The following is a 12,580-nucleotide window of genomic DNA, read 5'->3' on the forward strand; positions in this document are numbered from 1 at the left end:
ACCCATATAAATTGTTGGGGAATTTAAAATTTTCATGTTGAAAGGATTCAATTATATTACAAAACAAAATGAGAGTTTAAAATTGCAATAAACCCACCTGCCTCCTTTCGATTGGCCCATGTGTGCTACATGAACTCAACATTAGTAATTTAGGAAAATTAGATGAAACATAGATTACGAAAATTTGTAATTTAACTTTTGAACTAATCCATTGAGTTTTAACTCAATTGGTATAAACATTGTTGTTAATGCAAAAGGACGTAGATTCGAGTGTACTGAAGCATATTATCCTCCTATTTATGAGTTGGGAAGAGACAATGAATAATTCTAGACATTGTGTAAAAAAAAAATCAGATATAATCAAAACTTATAATGAAATTTATAAAAAAAAAAAATACATATTCAAGCAAAATATTCCAAGTAATGTACATATGAATAGCTTTTTATTCTTTACCACCTAATTTTGAATATTAAAACACAACACAATTTAAACTTAATTAACATGGCTAAGTTTATGACGACAAAATTCATGAGGATTAAATGGTTTGAAGATCCTCTACAGTCAGTTTGAGATTTAGTCGAGACAGACTATGTTAATGTAATCTTTGATTTTGATTTTGATTTATCCAAGAAAAATACAACACAAATTAAACTTAATTAACATAAAGTAATATTATATAATGTTGACATGTTGAATGGCCCGTACTATATTTATGATCCAACATGGATCCATGAAACTAAAACCTTACATTGGTCCCAAATTTAATGGGCTTGGTTAGAAGGATTCAAAAAGACCAGGCCCTTCATGTTGGCAGTTTCGAAATTCCGACAACTTTATTTTGAAAGAGAGACAAACTCTACTTTCAGAACTTGTTTTCAATGTTTTTCATTCTTCAAATTTTCATTTCGCTCAAACACTTTGACTGCAACATAGACAGTCTTAACTATCTTCATTTTTTTTTTCTTCCTCCGTTTCGGAAGTTGAATATGTTAGTACCAGTTTTAGGATTTATATGTAGTTGTAATTCAATGTGCACTTAGCAAGTTACTGTAATTTATCATATTTAGTTGACATATTTTGATTAAAACTATTGAAATTAATTATGGCATATCTTTGGAGATTCTTAGCAACCTGTTGCTCAAGTCAAAACGTGGAAAAATTAAGTAACGATTTTTTTTAAAACTTCTAATGTGATCGAGTTTTTTTTTTTTTTTTATTTGAAGAAATTTGTTTTTCAAAAAAAGACAACAACATAAAGATCTTTAAAATTTCTTTTTATATTGTAGACTTTGTCGGACTGAATTCAAGGAGTTAGAGATTCACGTTAATTGTATTTTTGCAAGCTATTATAAGTTGTTAAAAGAGGAGGTTTGATGTATTTTATTTATGAGTTTCAGAAAGCACTTATCTTGTTTAGTGAGAAACTTATTTTAGTTTAAAATTATTGTAAACAAGTTGTTGGGTTTGCAATGAAGTTTTTAGGAAGAAGTTTTATTGGGTTAATGATCTAAATTGAAACATAGGTGCGCTGAGTCGAACTTAAACTGCATTCTATATTTATTGATTTATAGTAGATTAATTTGTAAGTAAGGTCCCATTAACGTAGAAAAATTTCGTAACTAAAATTTATGTTCATCTCTTATTTTATAAATATTAATTGATTCGTCTAATTCCAAGTGAACGAAAATCTAGAAGATAAATCCAACGAATTAACACATTATGTGGTTAAATACTTTTCATATGTTGGTTGATAAAATGAAGAAATTAAATGCTGAAAAGTAAGTATTATATTTTTTGTACTAAATTTCATAAGTATTGAAATTATATTATATAATTATATTATTCAATTATTTAATATATTATTAAAAATTAAAAATAATTATGTTGTTTGATAATACTAAAATTTCATTTTAAAATTATTTATTTAATAATTTTATAAATATAATATTTTAAATTTTTTAATCTTTTTTTTTTTGTAACAAGAGAGCAATATCAATTACAAACTATAAGTAGAATTTCAATTGGAAAACCAAGCATACCTATCAAACTGAATTTGGTCATCAATCGAAGGAGGAGCCACATGAAAGATTCATTCACCAAAGGGGTAATCTTTCATCAAATTAGCTAAGATATCAGCAGCAAAATTTACCTATGTACTTGTTTTATGAGCACTCTCCACTCATACCTACACAATTCTTGGATCCGCAAAATTAAATCCATATTTGAATGTCCTTTATAATCTCCATGGATACTTTTGATAGCCAAGACACAATCTATTTCAATAGTAATATTCATCCATTTAGTCTCCCAAACTAACTGGAGACCGTCATAAATGGCTCAAAGTTCAGCTTAAAAAACACTGCAGCTTCCAATTATTTCTTCATAATCCCTACATCCATCTGCCTTACTCATTCCTTGCTACTACTGCCAAGCAAGCAAACTTCAAATTCGGAATACGGGCACCATTTGTATTCAATCTAAAGGAACCCATAGGCGAAGGAGTCCATATCTAGTCTCTACGTTGACTCACGTTGTCGAAACCATTTTTTGAGAAGCGGGAATCGACTATGTTTGAAAATGAAAATTAAAACGGGAGTCGCCACCGATCTTTATTAGGTGTGATCGGATCACCTTTGTTTTAATAAAACATTTTAGTTTACTAAAACGGCATTTTTGGTCTACAAAATTCAAGAGAACAAGTTCGGGAGTCGGTTACGTGAGAGGAAGGATTAGCACCCTCGACACACCCAAAAATTGGTACCGAATTGATTAGTTATTGTCTTCATGTCGAAAGTTGAAAATCAGGAATAGATTTTAAAATATGATCCTTTTTTATTAACGTTGATTTTAAAAGCGCTTGAATTAGCTCAAAATGATTGTTAAAGATTTCCTCGTCTCGAAGTATTAGAGTATCACATCCCGTAAATTAGGACACGATAACATGAATTCCCAAGCGCAAGTTTGTCTTTAATTTTAATTGGAATTCCGTGTATTTTAAAACTCAAAAGGATATTTGGCTATTTAGAATCAACGAGAAAATCGAAATCCGTAAGTTAGGGCACAATTCCTCGATGTTCCAAAACGTGAAATATTACCTTACTTTGAAATTGTTGTTTTTGAATAATAGCGAATACGATATTTAAACGACGTACGTTGTTTGTTTGGACTAAGATGAAACGATTTATTGGATGAACGTAAAGAGGCTTGATTCATGTGGCGATAATATGAAATAAAAGTAGAGTGCAATATGGAATGATGATACACGCATAAAATATTCCACAAGCGAAAGGCAATAATATGAACATGAGTAAGCAAATTAACGTACATGTAATGACAATAATCACACAAAGTACATTATTTAAATGTTAACATTAACAATTAAAGACAAATGAATTTAGTAATGATTTAAAAGGTATAAAGCAAATAAAAATTAATAAAATGTAAAACAATTTTAAAATGATAATAATGAGATTAAAATAAATAACGTGAAAAGGAAATTTAAAATCAACAATATATAAAACAATTTAAAATATATGATATATATATATATATATATAAAATATTAAAATAGGTAATATATATAATAAATACTATATGAAACAAAAACTAAAATAAATAATAATAAAACAATTTGAAACAAATAAGAGAGTTTAAAATTAGTTGTATAAGATAATTTTAAATAAATATATGTAAAGACAAGTTTAAAATAATATATAAAGAAATTTAAAATAAATATTAAGAGGCTCAAAATAATAATATGTAAAAGAGAAATTTAAAATAAATAATATATAAAAATTTAAAGTGAATAACATATAAAATAGTTTAAATTAAATATTATACATGAAAATTTAGAATAGAACATATATAAATTAAAATAAATAATTTATTAAAATAAATAATATATGGGAAATTTAAAATAAATAATAATGAAAATGAATTTTAAACGATCGAATAGTGTAACCAAATAAAGTATGAAAAGAAACTTAAAATGGATAATACATATATAATAGTTTAAAACAAATAACGATAAAAATATTTCAAAATAAGTAATATGTATAGGAGTTAAAACAAATAATATATGTAAAAAGATTTAAAATCTATAACAATTTACAATACATAAGACGAAAAGGATTACAATAACTAATAATAAAACGGTCTAATATAAATAATGCAAGATAAACAAACTTAAAACAATTAACAATACAACAGTTCCTGAAAAAGATGAAATAATAAATAAATAAACAAATTAAATAGATTAGGGCTAAACTGAAATTTATTTAAAAATTAAGGTGCAAATTGTAAATAATAGAAAATAGGCCATCAAGGATTGAAATGAGGCGCGCCTAAACAGTGGGGGACTAATTGGGAAAATATTCCCCGCCCTTATACGCACCGTTTCAGGCGGGACCAAAATGAGACGAGTGCAAAGATCATGGGGTAATGTTTAAAATAAATAAAAAGGGAAACGGGGTCCAAATAGAACACGCGCCAAAAACGGAGGGATCCAATGCGCAAATAGACCATTAGGTCAAAAATGCGCGGATCCTCCCCGGGCATGGGTCGGGTCGCGAGTCAGAGACTCAAAATGACGTCGTTTTGGCCTCTGCACCCCATCACCAAAACGGCGTCGTTTCACCTTTGTTATTTAAGTTAAATTTTTTTTTTGTATTTCTGCTTCCTTCTCTAAAAAAAAAAAAAGAAAACACCCCCCTTTTCCATTTGCCTTCTCTGCTAGGGTTTATAAAACCCATCATCGCCGCCGTCGTCATGCCTCCTTGAAGCCACCGTGGTTTCCACCGTAGATGGTGGTCGGGGCCACGTGAAATCGGGTTAGTCTCTTCTTCTTCCTTGATTCTTTTTTTTTTGTTTTAAAGTAAGTTAATAAATAAAAAAATAAAATAAAGTAAAGCAAAAATAAATAGAAAGATAGAGATAACAGAGGAAAAAAAATCGAAGTTAACCTTCTAAATTTTCTTTTTTGTTTTTGATTTTTGATGTTAGTAACCAAAAAAATTACAAAGGGATGTTTCGGCTTTTATAACCAAATTACATAGATTCGTTTTATTTTTTTGCTTGTTGTCTGCTACTATTTTTTATTTTTTTTCTTCTTGTTTCTTGTATTTTGCGTGTTAGTTTCGTCTTGCAGGTATCAGACGCGTGGAAGGCCGGTGGTTGGTGCCCCGAGCGGTGGTGGTGGCGCGCGTGATGGCCAAGGCTGAGGGGGAGTGGCGGCTGAAAACTTTGGTGGCTAAGGTTTGCTGCTGAAATTTTTTTAAGATAGTGGGCTTGGGCTATTAGGGTTTGTAAATTGGGTTTGGGTATTGTATTATTGGGCTGATTTGGTTTGTAAAATAGACTTTTATTTAGTTATTTGAATTTTTTTTTTATTTACCTGGGCCAAAAATTGGCCATTACACACATTATTCCCCTATAGAATCCTGTATTTTAGATAGTTTTTGATAAAAGCTAAATATGATAATATGATTGTTTTATTTTTAAATGATGTAATTTATTTATTTTAAATTCTGTTTATGCATAAATATTGTTGTAGTGGTAGAAGACAGTCTTCCCCACGTAGAGATTCTATGGGAGAATACGTGAAAAAAAGGGTAAGGGTAGAGTAACGCTATGTTTATAAAGGAGACGGTGAAGGGTGTAAATATATACTCACAAAAATCTAAGTCAAATAATTAATTGAAAATAGCAACAAATAAAATAATTTTATTTATAAAATTTGAGTTACAATCTTTAGATACCTCTATTTTCTCTTTAAAGGAGTTTCAATCCAAATGACATTTAGATTTGCTTTTGAATCGATGGGGTTTGCTTCAAGAATCTTCGAGTCTTGATTTTGAAAATGGGTTTGGAGAGTTGGTCCCTTGAGAATTTGATTTGGATTCAAGAGTCTTCAAGACCTGATCTTAAATCAGTGTAATTTGCTTTAAGGATCGTCAATATTTTATCTTAAAAACTAGTAATGAAGATTTGATTCAAGAGTCTTCTAGACTTGGCCTTAGATTAATGTGGTTCACTTTAAAGGTCGTTAATACTTGATTTTGAAAGATGAGTTTATTCTTCTTTATTTTAATGCAATCGAGTTGGGAAGAACTTTGATCCAGGAATCTTTGAGACTTGATATTGTATGGCTGATTCAACTTCAAGTGGTTTCTAAGCTTGATCTTGAAAACAAGTTTAACCTTTCTTATGTCGGTTGAACAAATAGCAAAGAGCAACTTTCTTCAAAATTGATGTGGCCTTTTTCAAAAAAAAAATCGAGTTCTTTGATTTCTTCAATGATTTCTTGAAACTATAGAGAGAGTTACTAATCTTCAAAATCTTCATTTACAGCATCAATTTCTAAACTTCTAGACTACTGAGATTGTATTGAATGTATTGAATGACTTAAAGGTGACCCCATTTTATAATGTTAGTCACTTAATTAAAAGAGAGTTATTGTATTATATAACTTCTTCATTTGATTATCTACAAGGATTAAACTCTTTTCTTTTCTTTTTTTATATATCACATATTAATTTAAATGGAATAGAGATAAAATAATCCTTAAAGAATATAATATATTCATAAAAGAGTTCTTATAGGATTTAATATCATGCTTTATCTATTATTAATTTAATTTGAGATAACTAATAATGACACATAATAAACTCTGATTGGTCCAAAACTCTCTTTTTTACAATACATGCATAGATCCTTCATGTGAATCCCATATTAATGTAAGATTTTAGACCAATTATGTGGACCCAACTAAGGGTGAATTTGGATAGGCAGTGCATTTAGCCGCGGTTAGAGTAAAAACAGTGGTGGCGGTGAGATTAGATACTGTAATGTGAGACAAAAAAATAAGCTAACTGTACCGCACCGCACCGTACCGCCTATCCAAATCCACTTAAGTCTTAAATAATGTGGCCCAATTTAAAGGGGATAAGAGTTTTACTTTGAATAGAAATAAAATTCTATCAATTCATTTAGTTACCTGATACAAATAAAGATTATAGTCTCCATCAGTTAAGGTTTGTGCAACTAAGGAAAAAATTCAAGAGGGAAAAATCAAATTATTAGGCGTTCTTCGTGTTATTCGTCAAGTTTAATTACCAACTCCAAATCTATATAAATTATTTTTTATGTTTATAAAATCATATTATTCTAAAGATGCTAAAATTATTATTTATACAAGATTTAATTTACATAATAATTAAAACTTAAGATTTTACACGTCGAATTATAAAATATATGATTTTTCATTAAAATTCGTTATTTCAATTTTTTCGATAACACATGAATTTTTCAAACTATATTGAAATATTTCGTTAGATTCATGTTGTATACACCAATCTTGGCCTGGGCCCAACAAGCCCAAAACAAAAACTAAACCTACCCACCCAATTGCATCAGCCCAATAAACTAACCTAAACAAGCCCAAACCCAAACCCATTAGTCAAACTAGGGTTTCAGAAAAGTTGAAACCCTAGCCTATCTTCTGCCACCAGCCACACCTGCTCTCTGACGCCTCTGACGTTGCCTCAACACCGCCCCACCGTCCTCCATATTGCACCATCACTTGTAAGCATTAACAAGAAAGGACAGTAAGGGAAAATAATAGCAATGTAAATGTCTATATAAGCCAAACAAAAGCCATGTAACAGGAGATTTTTTTTTCCTCTTTGAAAGCAATAGAAGTAATTGATTTCTCCAAAAAAAGAACAAAGATCACAGCAAGAGTGTAACGCCCCAAAATTTGGGCCTAGAAGAGTTGGGTTTTGAGTCTGGGATTTGGATAGAAGAAATCCTGAATATTGAGAAGTTTTAAATATTACTAGTGTTTAAAAATATATATATATATTGATAAAATATTTCATTATTATTATCGATATTTTTATGAAAATTATAATTATTAGATACAAATATATTTATAAAATTATTGTTGTTAATTTAGTGTTTAAATTAAATTATTATTAGAAAATTTTCTTGTATCTATTTTTATTGATTTATGGAAATTATAATTATTATTAGGAAAATATATATATATTATCGTATTTGAAATTTTCATTATTATGGTTATTATTATTATTTTAGTTTTTAAATAAATTACAATGTATTTAAAGTGTGGGAAAAATTTGGACCAAGACTTTAGCAAAAATTATTATTTTGCTCCTTTAGAGATCTGGGCATTAAGGTTTATTAATAAGTTGGGCTAAACTGGACATAAGAAGGAATCGCCTAGTGGTTAGGCGTGTTAAGCGATAGGAAGGAACAGGGTTCGATTCCTTGTATGCATAAATATGAGTTTTATTTTAGAAAACCAAGGGCATCATGTGTAGGCCTTATTAATTGTTCAGCTAATTCATGTTAGAAGCAAGCATCGGCCTAGTGGCTAAGCACGTTAGGAGGTCGTGGGAAGTGCCTGGGTTCAAGGCACAGCGCGTGCAAATTGGGTTTTTTTTAAGTATGCAGGTTGCGGTTGGAATAGGCCTTAAGGGAAGTTGCGAATGAAGTTTGACACAAGGAGAGCCTGTGGTGCAGTGGCGAGCAACGTATGTGTGTGTTTAAGAGGTCACAGGTTCGAGATGTAAAGCAGGCAAAAATTTCCTTTTTGTTTCGCAAGTAACCGGAGCTTCAGCAGGTAAGGTTTATAATTAATTGTGACCGTATATAAGCAAAGCAAGGGAATTTGAAATTAGAAAGAATTTTTATTAAGCATTAAGTACCGTATTTTATTCTTTTAATTTTCGCTTTTATGAATTATTCCCTTTTTGTTCATCTTTCCTTCATCGATAATAACCGAACCTATCTTCTTTTACTCTTCTTTTCTTTCTTTTCTTTTATCTCATCTCTTCCTTCTTTAATTTCCTTCAAAGCGAATCATCATTGTCATCTCCTCTTTTCTATTTTTCTATTTTCTCTTTTCATTATACTAAAATCTGAAACATCCATACTTTAGTGATTCGAGAATTAATTTTTAGATCTATTTCCTACTTGCGATTAAGATAGATTCACAGTGGATCTAAGATTTTAAAAGTGTTGGAAACGCTTCTAACAAGAACGTCTTTGGCGGTAAGCATTCAGATCTTATTTTTTTTATTTAGTAATTCGAGGATAGGCTGAAAACCCCTAAAAACTTTAGGGAGACTATCGATTTTTGCCAAGATTAAAATTAAGTATTTTTCATTCAGTTTTTTTTATATGTGCGCATCGAAGGCTAGCGATCAAGATCTATTTGGAGGCGAGTAAGATCAACAAGGTTAATCGTGGGGGAGATCTCGTTAGCGAATCGTCATAAAACAGGTGTGTAAACGACACCCACTCATAGACTAGATCGGTAAAAGCCGAAAAGCCGGCATTTATGAACTTGCGAGCGTGCGAGCACTTGTGAGGTGGTTTGGTTGTTAATTTTGATAATCGCAAGCAGTATGATTGCAGAGTGCGTAATTTCGTGCACTTCGGTATATTTGGGTTTAATGGGCCGAAAATAGGTTAGTGGGCCAACGGGCCCGATTCGGTAAAAACGCTTGGTAAGTGCTTCTGTTAATGTGTTAATGGTTAGAATATGTATGTAAACTCTAGAATAGTAAATTTTATTAAACTACCCCTAAGTATGAAAATTACCGTTTTACCCCTAGGTGCTAAATGACCGTTATACCCCTAGGGTTAATTTTGACTGAAATACATGATATTCTGATTCTGTTTGTTATATGCCATGACATGTATATCTGTTGCATGGGGTTGGGTTTTGTTATGGAGGAAGAACCCGTTCTGGTGGCTGTGCCACATATTCTGATATAAGCAGCTTTGCTGCGGATTATAGTTAGTGCATAATCGGTGCTAACATCGTAAGTGTAAGGATGGCGTGGGTGATTTATTCCCCAGTGAAGTGTAAGGATGGACGGAGGAAGTGCGAGGTTGGATGGGGTTATCATGCATTAATCATATGAGATGCTTTTATTATGGGCCAACTGTATTAAAATGGGCCCAATCGTGTTAATATGGGCAAGACCCAATATATCTCGACTTGTAATAGGGCTACGCCCAGATCGATAATCTTGATATGGGCTAGGCCCAAGATGCTCGATATTGTAATAGGGCTATGGCCCGATTAATCTTGATATGGGCTAAGGCCCGATTAACACTAAATTACGAATAGGGCTTAGGCCCAAGAAAGCTTGAACTAATTTGGGCTCTGGTTGGGATACTTTACACACCGAGTTTTCCAAACTCACCCCTCTTTTCCCATCTTTGTAGGTGAGCCTTAGATCGATGGACTTGGAGTCAAGGTGATTTAGAGTGGCCACGAAGATTAAGTTTGTTTTCTTTAAAATAAGTTTCGCATTTATTATTTTGATTATTTTCTGGTTTAAGTTGTAATAAGGCCGCTCTTTTTATTATTTTTAATATTTTGGGTTATTAAATTGGTTAGCTCTAGGGCGCGTTTTATAAAAGTCACTTATTTTTAAAATATCACGATAACCGAGCAAAGCTTCCGCAACGTAAATGTTTTCAAAGGAAATAAATATTTTAAATAGACTTAAACTTAATTTGTTGTTCGTGGATAAGTAATAAGCTTAAAGTGTGGCAATGGATGTATGCATGTCTAGGATTGGATCATGGAAGAGCTAGGTACTTAAGCAGTCTAATTGACTCACCTCCTCTTTTCTTGAATCCTACCAGTGCGTAGTATCCATTCACTTTAAGCCATGACAAAGAAGGTTTGATTTTTTCGATACTTAACTGTTTTTTAAAATAACATGTTTCTGCCACTACAAAGGTTTACAAGTTTTCAAAGTTTCCCATAAGATTTTACAAGGTTGTTAACAATGTTTTGATTATTACAATGAATCACGTTTTGGAAAAAAAAAAAAAGGCTAAGGTTTTATTCAAGTTTAAACGGTAAAAGTTTCTAAACATCAAAAAGGGTTTTTAATGAAAACATGGTTTTCGAAAAACACTTCAATGTGACACGCCGGATTCGGTCGTAACGTCTGAGCCGGGTTTGGGGTGTTACAAAGAGTTTGAAGAAAAAAAAAAGAGAAAACAAAGCAAACACTATAGGGTATTTCCTCTTTCATTAGCATTTTTTGTTTATTTTGAAAATTCCCATACACTAAACTGTGATACACATACAAATATCTCATTTTATTTTTATTTTGGGTCATATATACATATATATACATATTAAAAAAAAAATTACCTTTCGGGTTCGACCATCTGCTTGGTGGACGCAATGATGCTCAGTGACTCGATCGCGGATTCGGCTCTAGCCAGAGAGGAAGAGAGTGAGAGTGAGAGTGGAGCTTTTTTTTTTTGAGAAGTATACTGAAAATAAAAAAAAATCAGATTTTTTAACTTATATAACGGTACCGTTTTGGCCCTCCCCTCAGGGCGCAAAACGGCGTCGTTTTGGGGTGGAGCGGGCCAACTCGACCTGCCTAGCCAGGATTCGCGCATTTTTTGACGGAAGGGCTAATTGCGCGTTTAGCCCTTCCGCTTTTTTATTACTTTGCAATTAGTTTTTTCTGTATTTATAATTTTGCCTTGTAATTTATCTTGACCTTCAATTTAGTCCTTCTTAGTGCTGTGCGTTTTGGGAAGAGGGGATATTGCCCATTTTGGTCCTCCCTTGTTATCCGCGTGCCCAAATTGGTCCTTCTCTTCTTTATTTATTTTCAAATTGCCCCCAATCTTCCATTTTAGTTTCAATTTAGTCCTCTTTTCGCATCAATTTGTCTAACACTATTATTTTTATTTTTATTTTTTTATATTATTATTATTATTATTATTATTATTATTATTATTATTCATATGTATATTATTATTATATTATTGTTATTATTACTATTATTTTATTTTTATTGCTATTGCTAGTATTATATTATTATTTTTATTTTCTATCACCATTATCATTATTATCATTATTATTATTATTATTATTATTATTATTATTAGTATATATTTTTATTATATATGTATATGTATTTATATTTATACATAGTATTATTTTTAATTACTTTATTTTAATATTTTTATTATATTTGCTTTTTGTATTTCAATATTATTATTATTATTATTATTATTATTATTATTATTATTATTATTATTATTATTATTATTATTATTATATATTAGTGTACACTTTTATTATATACGTATATGTATGTATGTTTATATATAGTATTATTTTTATTACTTTATTTTAATATTTATATTATATTTGCTTTTGTATTTTAATATTATTACTATTATCATTATTATTATTAATGTTAGTGTATATTTTTGTTATATGTGTATATGTATATATATATATATATATATATTTATATATAGTATTATTTTTATTATTTTATTTTAATATTTATATTATATTTGCTTTTTTTATTTTAATATTATTACTATTATCATTATTATTATTAATGTTAGTGTATATTTTTGTTATATATGTATATATAAGTATATATTTATATATAGTATTATTTTTAATTACTTTATTTTAATATTATTATTATATTTGGTTTTGTATTTCATTATTATTGCTAGTATTATTATTATTAATATTAGTGTAAGTTTTTA

The sequence above is a fragment of the Gossypium arboreum genome, chromosome 4, assembly GCF_025698485.1.
Source record: "Gossypium arboreum isolate Shixiya-1 chromosome 4, ASM2569848v2, whole genome shotgun sequence".
Lineage (NCBI taxonomy): Eukaryota > Viridiplantae > Streptophyta > Magnoliopsida > Malvales > Malvaceae > Gossypium > Gossypium arboreum.